At 48.3% G+C, this 18213-nt stretch overlaps 1 protein-coding gene and 1 long non-coding RNA gene across 16 annotated transcripts in view; one reads left to right on the top strand and one right to left on the bottom strand.

Annotated features, from left to right (window-relative positions):
• JAM3 (junctional adhesion molecule 3) overlaps positions 1–18213 on the bottom strand; it is a 28694-nt gene that overhangs the window by 9605 nt on the left and 876 nt on the right. The gene's annotated exons all lie outside the window — the stretch shown is intronic.
• On the top strand, positions 1178–18123 carry LOC110363752 (uncharacterized). Of its 15 annotated transcripts, XR_010467925.1 has the most exons (6): positions 1178–2638; positions 2977–3111; positions 5620–6965; positions 7054–7170; positions 12865–12923; positions 13079–18123. It is a non-coding gene; the product is annotated as an uncharacterized LOC110363752 (long non-coding RNA). The 15 variants fall into 15 exon arrangements; XR_010467919.1 differs by having other exon boundaries at positions 12865–18123; XR_010467924.1 differs by having other exon boundaries at positions 5620–12362.

Below are 18213 nucleotides of genomic sequence, written 5' to 3'. Positions count from 1 at the left end.
CTCCAGTCTCCCCGGGGCTGGAGGAATCTCCCAGCTGTCACACGGGGTATCTGTGCTATGTCACATTTCCCTGCGCTCAGCAGCTGCTGCCTCTGTGGTGACCGCACTTACGGGTCGCTTGGTTTTGTGTGTTAAATCATCATTAGTGGCGACTGCCACCTTTTAAAAACAGTGTTCTGAAGATGCTCCTTTAGGCCTCTCTCAGCCCAGCTGCAAATAAGCAGCCAAGGTTTTGTGTTACGTAAATCCGACTTCAAAGGCCTCAGCACCCAGGGTTTGGAGAACAGCCGGGCGCAGCCATGCGTCACCAAATACCCACCAGATCTGGATGTGCTGCATCACCAAATACCCACCAGATCTGGATGTGCTGCATCACCAAATACCCACCAGATCTGAATGTGCTGCACACTCAGCCAGACATATGGTTGAGTCCCAAATGTCATCAGTTCTCCAGAATAGAATCCAGGACAAGGCAGTAAAGTCTATAGCATATTCTTATGGCACTTCTTTCAGCTAGAGAGATCCGGCCTGTGCTTGTTACAGTGACTCATGTTATCTGAATCACTTTAAAATGCTACAGCTGAAACTAGAAGCTTTATAGACAACCACACTGTGTTAAGTCTCCTCTCTCTGTACCAGGTTAAAGACCTTCCACCCCAATCTCTTCCTCTGTTTAAAAACTCAAGGCAGAAATTCAAAGAGAAGCTGAAGAATTATTAAAGTATTATAGGCAAGGTAAAAAGGATGACCAGGAAACAGTTCAAGTAAGTTGCTGCCAACAGTCTACACTGCAGTATTGTTCAGTGCTTCTTTGCCAATATTACAGTTATCTGATCCGGTAATTTTAGTTAATGCGCTGTCAGGCACAAGCCGTACAAAAACATGCAGCTGTATTTAAACACCTGCCCACTAAAGCAACAAAAATATGCCTTGCTGGAGGTGTCCATCATCACTAAGCCGTCACTTGATTTGCAATTCAAAATGCATCAGAGCCATGTGGGAACGCTGCTATAAACCACATGCCTTGTTAAGCATCTTTGCTTTCTGGCTGGTTACCCTGTGCAGCAGGACTGCTACCCAGTGATATATTGTTAGGTGTTAGAAACACGTTAGCTGAACCCTCTGCACGTCAGCACATTTACAACTGCCAGTGTGGAGATGCCCCCCAGAGCATCTGTCCTCAGCTGCAGGGAAAGAGATGGTGACAAGAACAGAGCTGATCAGAGCAGCAGGTGGGAGACAAGCGGTGCGGTTCAGGGCTGACCCCAGCTCTGTCCTTGCCTTACAAGTGTTGCGTGTGTGCGGCAGGGAGGAAGCCGACTGTCAAATGTGCGAGAAACCGGCGGAGAAACGTTCCCCAGTGCATCCCGCTGCGATTCTGCAATGCAACTTGTGCCAGTGTAGGCGAGGTGGTGTAGAATAGGTAACACAGCACGGTGTAGGAATGTGATAGCAAAAAATGCCTGACTCTGGCTCTGGTGAGTTTTGTGGGGTTTTTTTGTCCAGCTGTCCCTTGGCTGGGGTTTTGGGCATAGCTTAAGGGACTTAAATGCACTTGTGATATATAAAGACCAGATTTATAAAGGGTGCATAAATGTGTGGGCAGGGAATGAATGGCATACCTTGTTCTTATTGAATTTCAGTGGGAATTAAGCATCCTATTGATCCTCATTTACATTTTCAGGCGTCTCATTACCTTTCTAAGTGACAGTTCGTATAAGTCCGTTTGCAAACCCCAGCCTATGCCATTAGATACAGTCAGGAGGATTTTGCTTTGTGGTACTCAGTCTTAACTTTCAGCCCAAGGAGCTGGGTCTATGTTTGCTCTGGCAGGTTAAAAACCCCTTGGAACTGCTATGGGGGACAGGCAAGCAGAACATGCTGGTCAAATGACCAGACATTGCTGCGTGTTTTTCTCTTATTCTGATTTTCCAGCGTGTCCCCCGAGGTCAGCAAGCCAAGCCTGACTCACGGGTGGGCTGCCCCGCTACAGAACAATGTAGACGTGCGGCAAGAGATTAGCGAACAAAAGCTTAGGAGTGTCTCCGTTCAAATTAAGTAACAGATGGACCTGGTCTGTGTGGGAGCTGATAACGGTTATAAAAAGGCCATCACCAGACTGTGGCCAGCCCACCCTGGAAAAAACCCACTCAGTCATAAATCCTCTGTGCCGTTATAGCTGCTTGTGCTAGTAAAGCTTTATTTTTTCCAGCTATCATGAAACAGCATGACTTATTTTAGATGCATGGCTTGCACCGCTCAGTTAAAAGGGTGCCAGCTCTCTGATAGACACCTACAAACAGAGGAGATGTGCCCGCCCGGGCAGGGAACATGAAGCATAATTAACCTAGAGAAGGCAAATGGAACATTACAGAGCAGTGTCTGGCGTTCCCCACAGTTCTGGCTTTTGCATTTCTCCTCTCTTAGGTAACTGGCTGATGGCATCGCCTCTTCTGAAATGCTGATCACACGGGAGCCTCTGGTGCTCTCAGCAGGACCAGGACCCCCAGGATAAAGTTGTGTAGAAGATCAGGGACTATTTGCGTTCATCTGAAGATGAGAGAATTTCGGATTTTGCTCTTAATTCACTCTCTTCCTGCTCACCACTAGAGAACACAAGGAGATGTCTGCGAACAGAGTACGTACAGTTCTGTAAAGAAATCTTAACCTGTTTAGACCTCCTGATTTAAACTGGGACCTTAATGCCCTGACTGCTGCAGAGAAGGCCCATTAGCATCCAGACCACGCACACAGTCCTTTGTTGCGTTTTTTTCTTTTTCCCCCCTTTTAGACAGGAGGATTTACTGTTCTACCTCCTAATCAGACAGCAAAGCCGCTGGTATACACACAGCCCACACACCCGCACTCAGTAGCAAAGCAGGTTGTTGTCACGGAGGTATGGAGCCCCCTTAAGACAAAAGCCTCTGCAATGCAGCCTCCTCCTGCGGACAAACATTCCTGCTCTCTCCTATGCAGGTAGGGAACCGTAGGTGTTGCCTGGTGAAGACCACACCGTGCTTTCTGATGCTTTCCCAAAGTTTGGTTTCGTCATGTTGCGGTGCAGCTGCAGACACGCTGCCTCAAATATCCATCTGACAAGGGCTTCTGGAGGTAAGGATTTCACAATCTTTGGTTGCCGTTTTGCTCATGGCACTGCAACGTGTTTAGAGGCGAGATATCGAGGCGCTGCCTATCTGCACTTTCACGAAAATGAGGCAGCCTGTTCTCAAGATCAGATCTGCACGCCACCCACTGTGCAAATCCGTAGGCCCGTGCTCGGAGGAGGCATCATGAGCTGTCTGAACAGGAACGGTTCAAGCTTACTCACAGTCTTAGCATAAGTCTGAGCTCTTGGCTGGACACGTGGAGCTTGGCCTGAGCCCACCAGAAGGTTCTTATGCTCTGCTCTCCCAAAGGGAACACAGATGCTTTAGGAGAGAGCTGGCAACCTTGGGAGAAAGCTCCCCAGTCAAAGGGTCTAACAGATTTAGCCCATTTTATTGAAATACCTTTCCACCCGTCAGACCAAGTGCCAGCTTCGCAAAGGTATCTAAATGCTGTTGACATCAAGGGGGAGACGGGCATTTAATCCTCTGCAGATCTGGCTGTATGTGCCTTGCCCAACATCTTAATCTGTGCATGATCTGGTCCTCTCTCACCTGTTTTCCCAAGCTCGTATCCCGGTTTCTGGCTCTTCTGGCAAGGACTGAATGTACGTGCAAGACGGGAAGGAAGCAATACTTAGGTGGATGACTAATACTTAAAAGAGATTAAGATGGAAGCAGCAAGGGCTAGTGAGTTTCCAGTATGTCAGATTGCATCTCTTTCTGTAGTATAGTTTTGGGCCATCTTCAGCTCAAAGAAAAGACAGAAAGAGTTAGAATTTGCCCCTCAAAATCTAGGATGAAGTGTAATGGAGAGGGAACAGGAAGGAAACATGAATAGGAAAGCTGTGCATAGAAAAGGCTGTTATTACCACCCCTGGCATTCCTGAGTTGCCTCTCCCCAAGAAAGAAATGCGAGGCTGAACCAAAAGTTGCATTTTTCTTGGGTTAAGCAACAGGGAATAGAGCACGAAGCTTCTGCATTGCATTAGATACCACTAACCAGGGGATTAAGCCCTGTCCAGATAATTTATATTGCCTTGCTATTGGCCTCTGAGGTCAAGCCCCTTGCACAGATGCTTTGGGCTTGCAGTGTTATGCTGACTCCCCAGGAGGAAACCAGGGGCAGGTGTCCCTGCTGCGTGGCTCTGAGGGAAGGCCATTAGGCCAGGGAGCTTCTCATTATGGCTGCACCAAGTCTTTGGCAAAAGCCAGAAGAGAAATAAGGCAACGAGAAAACAATTACAGATCGCTTGGCTGGGAACGCATCGAAATGGTCACGTTGTACTGAGCGCTGCTCTTGCCATTTTCATTAACAAATGGACAGCGTAATTACATCTTCAATTACGTCTGGCTCACAGCCGATGCGGACCGTGAAAATGAGTGCATTCACAGAAAATGAGACACAAGGGGATCTCGGGAGGTCATGCTCATCCCCACCTCTGCTTTAGGACATGAAAACCCAAGGAGTACAACTGGCTGGGTCCCTGGATGTCTGCTGAGGTTCTCACAGTCTTTACCCACCATCATTTTAATGTGTTAATGCTTTACGTTTATCAGTTAAGACTCAGTCTCTTCAAATTAAGTGGCCCCTGCAATTCAGTAAGGATGTACAGGACGGAGGGAAAAACTGAGGAATGGGCAGGCACAGGAAGGGTAAGGATCACACTATCTCAGCCAGCAGTGGATACACCATTCTGTGATATGTTTACCGGATGAGAGTGTCTTGCAGCAGCAAAAGCAAAGGCCAGAAACAAAAATGGTGAGCACTGAAGTGGGAATATTTGCACCAGGCAGATCTAAAACCAACCCTTCCTGCCTATTCCCACTTGCCTGCCATTGTTTTCCTAGCCAGCCCCAAGAATTGCCACACAGCCACATCCTACGTTATTTCTCACTTCAGCAAGTCCCTTTCCTCCCAAAAGTGGCAGATGCTGATACCGAATTAGTGCAAAGTGGGAGGGAACCAGCAGATAACTGTGATAAGAACCAGGGGCAATGGTCTTCCTCCCGTCCTCTCCCTTCCTCCCGCAGGGAGATGTGAAGGGAAGTCTCCAGGGCAGAGCCAGGACAGTGAGACATGGCAGGATCTATGGCCAGGATCAGGGAGACAGAAGGAGCTGCGATGGGGAAAAGGGGCAAGTTCCTTTATTTTTGTCTTGTGTGGGAATTTGACTCGAGGATTGCTGAGAATCTCATAAGCCAAAGTGACGTTTTCCAGGCTGAGTGCCAGGTAACGCACAGGCTTGATCTCCACAGGTACTGGGCTCAGGCAGGAGCGAGGATGCTCGGTACCTGCCCGACCCTGGCTTCTGACGAGGACACATATATCAAAAGCTGCCTGAAATGCAAAGAGAGGAAATAAGCGGATATGCTATCAGCACCAGGCTTTGCAATACTCTTTAGTGTCTGGCTGTGTCCCAACCATCAATACAGAGACTCGCAGGGTTTTAGCCTATAATCCTCTATTCCTCTGTCTGTGACTCTAATCTCTTGATCCTCCATTCTCCTCCAGCCTATAGCTTGACCAGCAAAACACAGATCTGAAGTTCTGCTTATCAGAGACCATCCATGTCATCTTCCTGTGGAAAATGGGAGTTGGGAAGAGCAGTCGTTATCAGAGCCAAGACTGAGAACAAGGCTGGAGAAGGGAACGGGAGAGAGCGTGAGCAAGCACACAGAGAAATTACTTATGACAAGACTGAAAACATCTCTCTTTTTAAGAGGGTTTTTTCCAATTTCACACTATCATTTTTGTCTTTTTTTGCGTGTATAATTCTGGCCTCGGGTATAAAGCACAATTGTCTGGCTAATGCGTTGTACAAAACATGTACAAATGAACATGGCAAGAGACTGACTGCAAGCACAGAGGGAACGTTCACATCTGCCTATGAGCGTGCGACCAGGAGCCTGTGGAACCACTGCCGTCATTCCACAGAGGTGGGGCCGTCTTCTGTAAGGCAGCTTTGAAGCTTTGCAGTGAATCCGTCAGAACAAAGGACACAGATCTACAAGGGGAAAAGGCATCGGGTAGAAAGCTGTGGGAGCCACGTGCAGGCCTGAAGACGTGCGAGTCGGGGGAATAATGTTCTAGGGGCAGCCCTGAATCACGCAAACAGATCTGAAAAGACTCACCTTGTTAACATCAGCCTGAGCGTAGGCTGCAAACCTGCGGAGGGAGTTGCGCCGCAGGGTGCAGTAGAGCTTATTTTCTTAGGGAGTACATCGGGAATTAAAGGGAGCCCAAGTGAAGTCACAGACAGATAAAGATGAGAAGCTTGACAAAGAGCACTATTAGGAATGTGCTGGAATAGATGAGGAGGGGAAGAGGGAGGAAAGTAATGCCACGTCAGAGCAAAGAGGAAGGACAAAGGCCATTTTGGCTTGTCCCAGCTTGTTTAATTAGAGCAGAAACATCTTGGCATGGAGGGGTTAAAAGATTACTTGTCCTGGGAGAGCTGAATTAGCCACATATCTGGGAACTAACTTCTCCCAGACCCTGACTTGTTTTTCTCCTTAAACATCTCACTGCTGCTATTTTTAGCAGAGAATTTTCTCAGGCGAATGCTCCCAGTTCAGTCCTGGTCAGAGGCTCTTTTCCCAGAGAGACACGGGCCCAGCAGCAGGAGGGTTCCTGCTCAGCATGGGGGATCATTCCTGCCCATGTGCTGGGCCCCAGTTCAGCTCCAGCTCAGTTTCATTGTCAGTCCCCACACCAGTGTGGCACAGGTGCTCTCGCAGACCACAAACCCAGAGGAGGCTGCAATCTGGTCTGCAATTTCAGAAGCAGCTGAGGAAGAGGGTGGACTGGACTTTGATAACCGTCTGCAGGCTTCTCAGAAAGCATGAATGGCAAAAAAGGTGGGAAGGAGATAGAAAGAAATGATTAGGCTGACATTAATAACAGGATCTGCTTCTCAGCACTAAAATCTATTTGGATTCATTCCAGTTCCTCCAAGGGAAACCGTGGAAGCCTTTATTGTTCGTTAAAGTTGCAACTAAAATCAGACTGGATAAAGCTCAAGGAAATACCTCTCAGAGGACAACCCTGCTGGAAACTAATGAGGTAACTCCCTTCCTCTTCTCTGGTTTTCTTGGCGCCCCTATTACTCCTTAGCCAAAACGCTCACCTGTCCATCAGTCCATCCCTCCCTTCCCCTGGCTCCTCGCTGCTCAGCCTCCAGCGCAGGATGATCTATCTGCCTGCTCAGGCTGTCTGCCCGTGTGCAATTAGCGATGTGTCAGCGAACGTCTGGGGCGGTTCAGAGGGAAGCGATGCTCGGAACTTCTTTTATCTACAGCTTGATTTAATGCCTGTCTGCCAGAGATGGGCATGTAAATCAAAGGCCAGATGAGGGCACATAGATGGACAAATGGAGTAAAATAGGAATGAACTCCTGGCTCGTCTGTGCTGATGTGCAGTTAAAGCTGGGGGACACGGGAGGATTGAGTGTCCTGGATCCAGCGCTGGGGAGCATCGAGCAGCAGCGTTTGCTTGGTCACAGCAGAGCCACAGTCAAGAAGGTCCCTCTAACAATGGCCCCTTCTTGGTCAGTGTATCTGTTGCTTGTATGTCTTGGAGTCACGTCAGTGGAGCAAACAGATTGGGAACATATTTGTACTCCCCACAGCAGTACAGAAGCCAACCCAGGCACAGAAGAGCAAGCTGGGCTCCTTTCTGCTCCTTGCCTCGGTGCCAAGTTTCCAGCTCTGCTTGGAACCTGCGGCCGAGCCCTGCTGTGGCAGGGGTGAAGGGAGAGCACAGGCAGGGTCAGGAATTACTCTGCTTTCAGCTCGTGCTTGCAGAAGTTGGCAGCTGGCTAAGGGGAGAGGAGCCAGACGGAACTGAACTGCGCACCTCTGAAGCCCCCACGAGAGATTAAACCTGGCACTGTGTGGCTTTGCCGTTCTCCCCAGCTACGCTTCAATAAATGGGGCTGAGAACAGCAGTCACCTGGACAACCCACAGATGCTGCACCGAGCTCATCCCAGCAGCAAGAGCTGCCTTCCAAAAGCTTCCCCGAGCCCAGCAGAAATCCCAGGAGCCCAGGATTTCTCTCTTGAACCTTCATTCCAACACAGGGGCACTTAACCTTTGAGGCTCCTGTGAAAATCCCAGCGACAGCGTTTTACAGATGAGTATGTTTCCCCTAACATCTGCCCCCTGCATCAGATGCTGCCAGAGCCTCTCTCTCTGGCTCTGCTCCCAGCTGAAGGACAGACAATCGGCATTTGAACGCAGTCTCCGCTTCCCCTCCCAAACAGCCTGGGGGAGATGGCACATCAGAGCCAAGACAGCAGCTTGCCAGCCAGCAACAAGTCTCTCTAGATCCCATCCTTTCCCTCCCAGTATCGCTGAACCACTGGCTGCAGTTGTTACTGGGCACACAGGCCAGCTCTGCTGGGCAAATCCTGGCAGCATCCAGCCAGCCAAACCGAGGAAGTCTTTTCTCAGCACACCACTGGAGCCAGCCTGATCCCTCTCCAAATGCTGCCAAAATCAACTGACCTCCTGGGTTCCTGACCCTGCCACCAGTCACTGGACCTCTCTGTACCACTCTGCCACACCAGCTCACCTGGAAACACCCTGGTCACCTCTCAGACCTCCCCTTGCTCACTCTCAACAGCATCAGTCTGCCATTTATTTATCCAGGCAGTGCACACAGAGGACGAGTTCCACCCGCAAGAGGTTCGGTAAGGGTTCAGTGAGAGCTGGCTGGGGTGCTCCTGAAGAACCATTGTTCCTTCTTTCTAGAAATAGCTCTGTTCCTCGCATCCTGGAGCCATCCAGCCTGCTTGGCACTGTTTCTGCTGCTTTAGAGACAACAACAGAGAGTGAGAAAAACCTGTCTAGACACCGTTTTTACCTTCCATCGACTCCTGTTGCCACGTCAAAGTGCCACTTCAAACAAACCTGCAAACTGGCCAAGGAACAATCTCCAGCTCTCCTGTGCCTGCTCCAGCCAGAGGCAGCCAGCCCCATCCCACCATGCTTCAGAGTTCATCTTTAATCCTGGCCCTTCTGACAACAGGGAGAGAGATGGGATGAAAACTCTCATTACAGGAACATCAACAGAAGTTACCTGGCCTCAGGCTACTCAACTGAGGGCTATGTCTTTTCTGCTCGGCATGCAGGTACAAGCAGAAATCTTAAATCGCCTCCCATTTGTAATCTGCAAATATCCAGCTCCTTTCAAAAGCAGCCCCATTTGTCCCGTGTGCTCAGACGCTGGATCTCTCACCTTTCCAAAGCCATACACATGAATCCTGAGCAAGTTTTGCTACCACCCAGAGCTCAAAGAACATCTTATGGCACCCAAGGAAATCAAGGCCACCGAGAGCAGCTTGTCCACCATGAGGCAGCAAGTCACTATCAGAGCAGGACAAAGTCACAGGAGCTCAGGTAAATGCTCAAGGTACCTCTACACCAAGGGGGCAGCAGCATGAAAGGAGCTGGAGAGGTTTTTAGGTCACTTGAGCCCAAGTCACTTGATGTCATTGCTTTGGGGAAGCGCCTGGCACTAGCATCAAGCACTGGCCCTATGCAGCCACCACAAGAGCAACATCTAGCTCATTATTTTAATAAGGGTCCTTTGAAATACCTTCTGTGTGAGAGACAGCTAAGAAAATCCAGTCTGGCTTTGTTCTGTCTCAGGCAGAAACAGCCTTTATTTAGCAAACTGCTGCTAACAGCTCTGTCTCATTAGTCGGTGTTTAGGGAACCAGGCTGCAATTGTTCTGAAGTCTGGCATGGCAGAGTGAGCCTCGGTAATGAGGTCTGCAGGAGATGGATTCCTCCTGACAAGCCCACAATGACCTAGAAATCCTACTTAATTCCCTGTCAGTGGAAAGTGCTGAGTAACAGCGAGGTGCGGAGGCACCGGGGGCTGATTTGAGGCTGCAGCCTCCGCTCGCGCTTTGGGCTGCGACGCACAAGCCCTCGCCGCTCAGCGCAGGCTCAGGACACAGACACGCTACTTTCAAGTGGTTTATTTTCAACCAGCAGCGTGTGTAGCGTGGTTAAGAACCTCTGGATACCTCAGAGCCAGCGAGGCCAGAACATGAGGCACAGGGACTCAGTTGGAATGCGGGCTGCGTACAGCTGACCTTGAAGCCCACCCCCCAGTAAAGACCCTCACAGGCATGTGCTCGCCACCTGTTCCAGCCAGCAGGTGAGGGACTAAACCAGGAATTCTGGAACTGAATGCAGAGTCTGTTCAAGAGCGGTCTGAAGACTCGCACCCACGTGAAGCTGTCGCTGATGTGTGCTCTTACAGATCTTGGCGGAGGAATGCATCTTTGCCCATCAGGTGCAAGACCGTTACTCCCCTAGTGCAAATGCAGTCCTGTTTAGAGCACAGCTCAAATCTGCAAAGGGCTGCTGTAAAAAAAAAGAAATGTGGAAATGAAATCACCAGCCGAAACAGTGTCTAGAGGCAGCTCAAGCCAAGTCCCTCGAATGTCAGCACCAGAAGGAGAGCTCTGAAATGGAGAACGAAGCTCACTCTGCACCAGCTCTGCTGGCACAGACAGAGGATCTGCCTCGGAGACATGAGGAAAAGACATATGCTGGGAAAGGAAGGACCAGCTTTATTTTACCAGCCTGTGTTCCCACCAGAGATGTGCTTTAAAGACTGCCTTACAAAGCAGGAATTAAATCCAAAGGTGTCTATGCATCTTCCTTGCTGTCATCCCCTTATCAGTTATCTCCAGCCTGCTCTGAGCCAGAAGATGAAAGGATCGTAACACCACTTATCTTCCCACTTAAGAACATGCTTAACAGCTTGCTGCTAAAGAGGAGACCACTCAAGGCTGGAGAAGCAGCTGTAAATTCTGCAAATGGGTTCCCTCACATTTCTTTGAAGGAGCTACTGCTTCTCAATGAGGAACACAGATACGAAAAGGAAACCAGGGATGGAGAAAAGAGGGAGGGCGTTGTGGCAAAGAAAGGCTTTGCCTCCTGTCCAGAATGTCTCCCACAGAGCTGCTGCCTCTTCTCCCAGTCTCCCCCCTTCACAGAGCTGCTTGTTACCACGCTGAACCTGGGTCCAGCTTGCCTTTGTCATTTAATAGCTGAGTCAAACTGTCAAAACAGCCAAACAGGATCTCGTCCAAATATTTGCAGAAAGAGGAGGAGGATCAAGGAGCCTGCAGCAGAACAGCAGGAGCCTCCCCAGGCGAGGAGAACAATCAGTTGTTGACCAACAGTGGGGTGATGGTGGGTGTCAAGAAAAAAAACCCGAATCCTCTCATGCTCACCCAGCACCCTGAAAGAACTGGATTCTGAAGTCCCCTCTGTCCCCTGGCAAAGCCCCAGCGATCCAGCGCTGTGGATTTATCAGCCCTGATCGCAGCTCAGCTGTTGACTTGGGGAACCCGAGGCATGGCTGGCAAATGGGAGAGGGGGGCACCCGACTGCCTTAGAAGCTGCTGCCAGTCCAAACGCAGACTTCAAAGGGTTTATCTCGCCCCGTTGTGTGGGAGAGCCTGTGGGTGAGGACAGCTGTGTGTTGGCCAGGCCCACCAGAGGGTTTTTGATGGAAGAAGAAAGGAGTTAGTACCTGGTTTAACCTCCCCTCCGGCACGCACAAGGCAGCTTTGGCAGGCAGGGCTCCGCACTGCCCTGTTATCTGCAGGACGTTGAAAACTGGCCAAAACAAAGGGAAAACACCAGATATATCGGGATGCTCACCAACTCAAATAGCCAGTTGTGCTTGAAGGAGAGCCCATGAGGCGATTACAAGGTGCTCTGCCTTTCATCTCCACTTCAAAGCCAACTCCATCAGCACTGACCAAGCTGTAGCCAAGTAATAGCTGCTTGCTCATGCACAAGGAGATAAACCATTCCCTCCTCGCTCCCTGAGAAATCACACCAGCCCCATCGATGTCCACCACGTGCCATCTCAGCAGAGCAGCCAAGCCCAAAGAGGAACACAAACCAGCACCTCCTCTGCTGCAGGAGCTCCTGGATCAGCAAAGAGACCTGTGGTGGTTGAAGGCAAGTGCACCCAGTCCTGCCTGCATGTCACTGGGGGTTGTGTATTACTCCTTCCACCTCAATTGTCGGGATCTAAACACCTTGACAACAACCACCCGCTCTTCAAGGACAGGGGGCTGCCACCAGCTGCCAAGTCAGGGCTGATCCAGAGGCAATCGCAGGGATTTCCCCTTCAAAGATATATTACTGATGCTCAGGACCTTGCTACTACAGAGCAGATGTTTTCCAGGCTCTAAAAATAACTAACTGTAAACAACAAGGTGGGTACAAAGAAATATTTCTCTTTGGGCTTTTGCAGAGATCAATGCAGGAGAAAAAGATTAAAGCAAAGATTGAAGTGTGTATTAAAAATAGCTGTTGATAACATCCTTTGAGAGGATAAAAGCTGTTTTACAGAAGCAGCAAGAGCTGCAGGACTTTGCAACACCTTCCCTGCCGTTAACTGTGTGAGCTCCCGGAAATCATTCAAGAGAGTGTTGGCAGCCAGAGGCCCCGGGAGGAATTCCATGAGCAGGCAGCAATCTCCTTAATGGATCCTCGGGGTGCGTGGTAGACGCTGCCTGGCCTCTGGACACTCGGTTCTTTCCACTGCTGTGATTCAAGGGCCGCTCACGCAGCCATTATCATCCAATACTCTAAGGAACGCTCCGCATCTTTATGGCAACCCAGTAGCGCGGTGAATTAGCCTTTTGGGTAGCTTTCATTGAGTGAGGACACAAATGGGTATAGCGAGTTGTTTCTTACTCTGTTTCTTTTTGGCAGCACCTGGCAAAGACAGACACTGATCCATGAACAGAAGCCGCACGTGCTACATCATGCAGGTAAAAGCAGTAACATCTATCAAGGCTTCTGCTTTCCAAGGATAGCATCCTAGCAAAACAAAAATATTGTCTCCATGGCTGATATTGGCCTAGACCAAGCAGAACCTTGTATTAAATGTGCAGACTAAATCATTAAGCTGATTCCATTCGAGCAGGTCTGAGAGCAGCGGCCACCCCAGAGAGATGGGAAGTGGCAGGAACCTTTCCATGGGGAATTAAAAGCAGGACTGTTGTGCAGAGCACTGTTAAAAGGTGAGGCTGCTTTCTCTGAACAGCTCTCCCTCATGCCGTTGTTTGTCAGTCTTATTCTTATTGCTAACGAAACAAAAATTCTGACTTGCTTTGGATATGTAGAATATTATGGGCTCCTTCAGGTGGTTAAACATCTTGAGACACACTGGACAAGACTCCAAAATGGTGAGTGAATTAGGGGCACAGGGAAGTCGGATGCTTTCAATGGACCTCAGTTCTCACAAGTATTATAATTCCACCCTCCAAAATAGTCTAAAACAAAGTGTCTCAATTTACATCCCGCCTGTAAAACGCTGGCCACTTAGATAAGGAATCGCCCCGAACTTTATTAAGGCGGCGATTTTCAGAAGACGCCCTGGGGCATTAGAAACAGCCTAGTAATGGGCACAAATCCCCTTAGATTTCAGTGGATTTCTCCAGCTCAGCAGAAAATCTTACCCAGGCCACCAAAATCTATTTTTAATAGTGCGATTAAAAATCCTGCAATATTGAACACTCTCAACTGCTGCCTTCTAGCCACTGCCAAAGACACAGCAATTCCTTGGCATGTTGCAGTTTCAAAGCTCAGTGTCTTCCAACAAGCCAGCTGTGCCCAAATGAATTAAGAGGACCCTTAAAAACCCGCTGATCTTACATTTGCATTGTAATAATCAGGTACATTGACGGGAGTAGGTTAGAGTGTGTGTTCTGGCTTTATAACTCTGGAATCCCTGGGATTTATGACTTTAGAACAAAACGAAAGGGAAAGAAAACCTTGAGCATTATCTGAACACAATTTAATTTCATCTACTTTATCTATCGCTGCACTGAAACCTTCATTTCCCCTTGTAACTGACTCTGCTTAAGCCCTGTGCTCCATCCCACGAGGGACACTACATAACCCAATACATTATATTATTTATACTGACAAGTGATTCTTGCATGACAGAACAATTCCCATTTATGTTTTGAGCTTATCTCAAGTACCTGTGGGCTGTCAGGTTGCAGCATGTACGTGGCTGGTTGTTCTTTTTAATTAGTTAATGCTGACCGGACTCCCATCTGATGGCTCTCGGCAGTCTGGGTTCATGGGAATCCTGCCCAACCGTGCTCTCAGGAGCCAGGGACATTGCAGATGTGGGTTTGTGGGGTTTTTTTGCTGACTCCCATTTATAAATTTTTGCTTCTGAATCTGCTGGTTTTATCTCTACTAGTTGCCTGGTTGGGAACACGCACCAAAAGCACCTTCAACACCCAACACTGCAGAGAAAAAGCTTTGGCAAGACCTTCAAGAACAGCCCTTCTAGACCTCGTTCCTTGCATATTAGTGCTTTTTCTAAGGGCTTGGAAGGCCTGGCTTAGGATGCTGCTCTGACACGAACTGCCCACCAGCTCAGTCACGCAGCTGTCTTGGGTTTGCGCTCCCAAGCCGTGTGTGAGACAGCTGAACGTGTGCACAGGACTCACACAAAGCTTTCTTACAGCACCCAACGCGGCCAGGCACTCAAAGCTGGCGACCGCCAAAGAAGAAGCGATAACAGAACCTCAGAACCCCATTCTTGGGCAGAAAACATCTTTATATACCTCCCTCCACCCTTCTTCCCAAGGGAAGCCTCCCTGACCTCCACTTATCTCAAATGAGAAGCAGGAGTTTGTTATCCGGGGGACTGGTGAAGTCCATGCAGCACCTTGCTCTCTTGTTCCCCACAGATGTGGTAAGTCCCTAAAAAAGAACAAAACTCTCCCAACAATACCTCTAATCTCAAGTTAATACTGAGGGTGTTAGCACTTGGAAGAGTCATAACCAGAGACCTGAGCTTTCAGGCCAAAAAAAGTCCAGTCGTTATGTTATTGTTTGTTTTTCTGAAACTGAAAAGCCTCATTTGCAGCATGGGAGTCTGAGAACTACAACCCAGCAGGTATTTCCTCTGCCCCAGGCACAGCTGTTGACAGAACTGGACCCAACCAGCAATCCAGCCCTTTTGGGTGACAATTAAGACTGTGTCCAGAACATTCATTAGTGCAATTAAAGCCATTAACTGGTTCTTAGGCCACGTCCTGACTCAGTGAAGGGATGGGTTTTGTTACTCCTCCCCTGCATGGTCAAATTTGGTTTTGATCCCGTGTCTCATAAAAATATGATACTCCCTAGGGGTTCAGAGGGAAGGCAAACAGCCCTTATCAACTGGGGGAAGATGGTGCAGTTCATATTCCAGTTGATAGAGAAGCCAGATTGAGAATGTAATTATCCTAATTAATTTTATATCTTGAATTCATCTCTTCTAATATAAACAGTTTCAAAGCAGGCCACCAGTTTTTACGCACGGAGCGGCTGTTTTATCTTGTTGAGGGGCATGTTAGCAATACACGCTCTTGTTCTGCAGAGAGGGGCTCTTGAGGACTCAGGATCCTCCTGGTCTGCACAATGTTCATTTTCCTGTTGCTGACTCCCTCCCACCACTTCAGACCAAGGAGTTCATGAACCTTCTCCGGATCATCAGGGCTCGGTGCGATCAACTGTGAAGCATTAGCTCTAAATATACAACTGGGAGGCCAGTTCTGCTTCAACAAACTAAAGCTCATCGCCAAGGATGATAAAGCACCGAATGCAATTTGCAAGGAAAACTTAAATAACAATCCAAATAAGCCGGAGTAAGTGGGGGCTAAGCCATGTTTTACCTTTTGGAGATGGCTCAAGTTAGGGGCAAACTGGCAGGAGGTTCAGCAACCAGCTTTTGTCCTTATTTATGAAGCTAAACGCAAAGCTCGTTCTGATTTATTTACTTGTTTAGGTGATTTTTGGCAAGTCAACACATGTTCCTGGTGCAAATCCTCAGTGCGTGGACAGATAATTGAAAAACAGCTGCAGCGAGCCAAGAGACCCAGAATTCAACTTGTACAAGGAAAATAAACAGGTCAGTAGAAGAACCTAAGTTCACGATCAGAGCAACATCTCAGCCCATAGCTTTCTCCTCGCTAAGTAAAACACATCTTACTCTTTTAATCTACACATTTTACTGCTTTAATCTACTTGTGCTTCAGTAACCCAATAATTCTCAGAAGTATTCAGAGCAAGAGGGAATGTGCTGGTGTCACGTTCTTTGTCAACAGCTGTAAAGTAGATGTGCACCCAACCACTCTTTGGTGGTGGTGCCAGATATTGCTTTACCCAAATAGGAACACCAAGCCCTTCCTAAGAATTTTTTTGAAGATGTTATTAAGCGTTTGATTTTTGGCACGGCTCTCAAAGCTGTTTGTTGAAAAAGAAAGCAATACTGCAAATACTTCCCATCAGAAAATACCGACAAGCAACTTATCATAACTGCAGCAGAGCTAACGACGTTTCCACCGAGTGGTTTTTGGCACTGACAGCTGACTCGGAACAGTTGTTGGTGGCTGGGACAGATGGACTTCATACATTGAAAAAAAATAGGGAAATGAGAACTTCTACGCTGTAGATTTGGAAAAGCCTTTTGCAAAATCCAATGTATTACCAAAACCTCAGAATTAAATCAAAAGTGAGATTTGAGTACATTGAGCATTTAAACTGATGGTGCCAGGTACCTGCTGGATCTCCCCATCAAGGGCTATAAGGTATCACCATGTTTGGTTTTCAACAGGAAATACCTGAGAGTTTTGGGAAGGGTCCACAGCTTTGCCCTTTGTCCACCATGTGAAATCCTCAGGATCCAAATGTTTGTTTCCACAGGGAAACTTGCAACAGAGACCTCGAGGTAGGACATAACCTTGATGTCAAGCCCCACTTGCCATCCCTGATGCCAGTAGCTTCCACTAATATAATTATGACCATGGCATTTCCCTGATGAGCAGAATCTTTAGATGCTTTTAGTGCCTCGAGCTGTGTATGCACTGAACACTCCATGCTTCACTGGCTCCTGTTTCCTGGCAATGTTTTAAGGCCGTGAAGAACAGGGTCCGTGGTGGCAAGGATATTGTAGGAGGAGGCAATCCCTGCTCCACAGCACTTTAGTCTAAGCAGCACCTTCTAGTCTAAAGCTTACAGGTCAAAGTTTTGCAGCTTGGGATCTCAGCATCTTGTTGGCTTTATCAGCTTCCTTTTGTGCCTTTTTTTCCCCCAAGTAGTCAGCTGGTATCAAACGCATCCTTGTGATCTCACTCCTGTCTCACTATCCAGCACCGACCCTGCAGACGTCAGTATGTGTTTAATTTTACACAGTGTAACCTTAACTTGGTGCGATGCCCCTCTGTATTTGAAGTCAAGTGTAGTGGAGCAAACCTATTTATTCTCAGCCTCACTTCTGCCTGCTCTTTTGGGCTTATGACCCCAAATTTTAAACCAGCTGGAAATCAGGATCAGGCACTCCGACTCGACCAGAACCTGTTGTATTTAAACAGAGAACAAACCCTGGTACCACTTGGTTTATTCACTAGCTAAACTACTCAGGCAGAGGTGTCAAACGAGTGGTATTTGCCCGTGTTTAGCAACTTTTGCCTGTTTAAAGAAATGTGGAAGCATCTATAGTTCATTTCCAGTCTTGCTATCTTAAGGCCAGGTTCAACAAGACACCAAAGCACCGCTCACCTAACAGAGGAGGGAAAGGGGGTGCTTCTCTACCTTGCAGCCCAACTGTAAGGAAAAGTTGTGTTAAATCTGTTACTTTTCTCATTCAAAGGGAGCACCCAAACCCAGAGTGAGCACCTGAAGATGCTCCGGGATTAGGCACAACTTCTGCTTGAAGTGTTTCTGCTACAAACCATGGAGAAGCAAGTGAACAACAGACCCTGCAGCGCGTGATAACCCTCTCCCCATGGCAGGCGTGTCAGAATCATCTTCTCACGCCTCTGCTCGCTCTTTTGATAACTAGTGCCCAAATCTCACTTTATATGAGGCCCAAGAGGCTCTTGCAAGTTATTTGGAACATTGTTTTGTCCTGAGATAAACTGTTTGAAATATTTCAATACACTTCAGTCTTGAGTTGACCCAGAACAGCTGGTTGTGTGTCTGTACACATATGTATGCGTCTGCAGCACTGGGTATTTTAGTAATCAGCTGCTGGTTGTCACCCTAACCCCGCTC

Source organism: Columba livia, chromosome 24 (assembly GCF_036013475.1).
Source record: "Columba livia isolate bColLiv1 breed racing homer chromosome 24, bColLiv1.pat.W.v2, whole genome shotgun sequence".
NCBI lineage: Eukaryota > Metazoa > Chordata > Aves > Columbiformes > Columbidae > Columba > Columba livia.
This window is presented reverse-complemented; position numbering and strand designations above follow the sequence as displayed.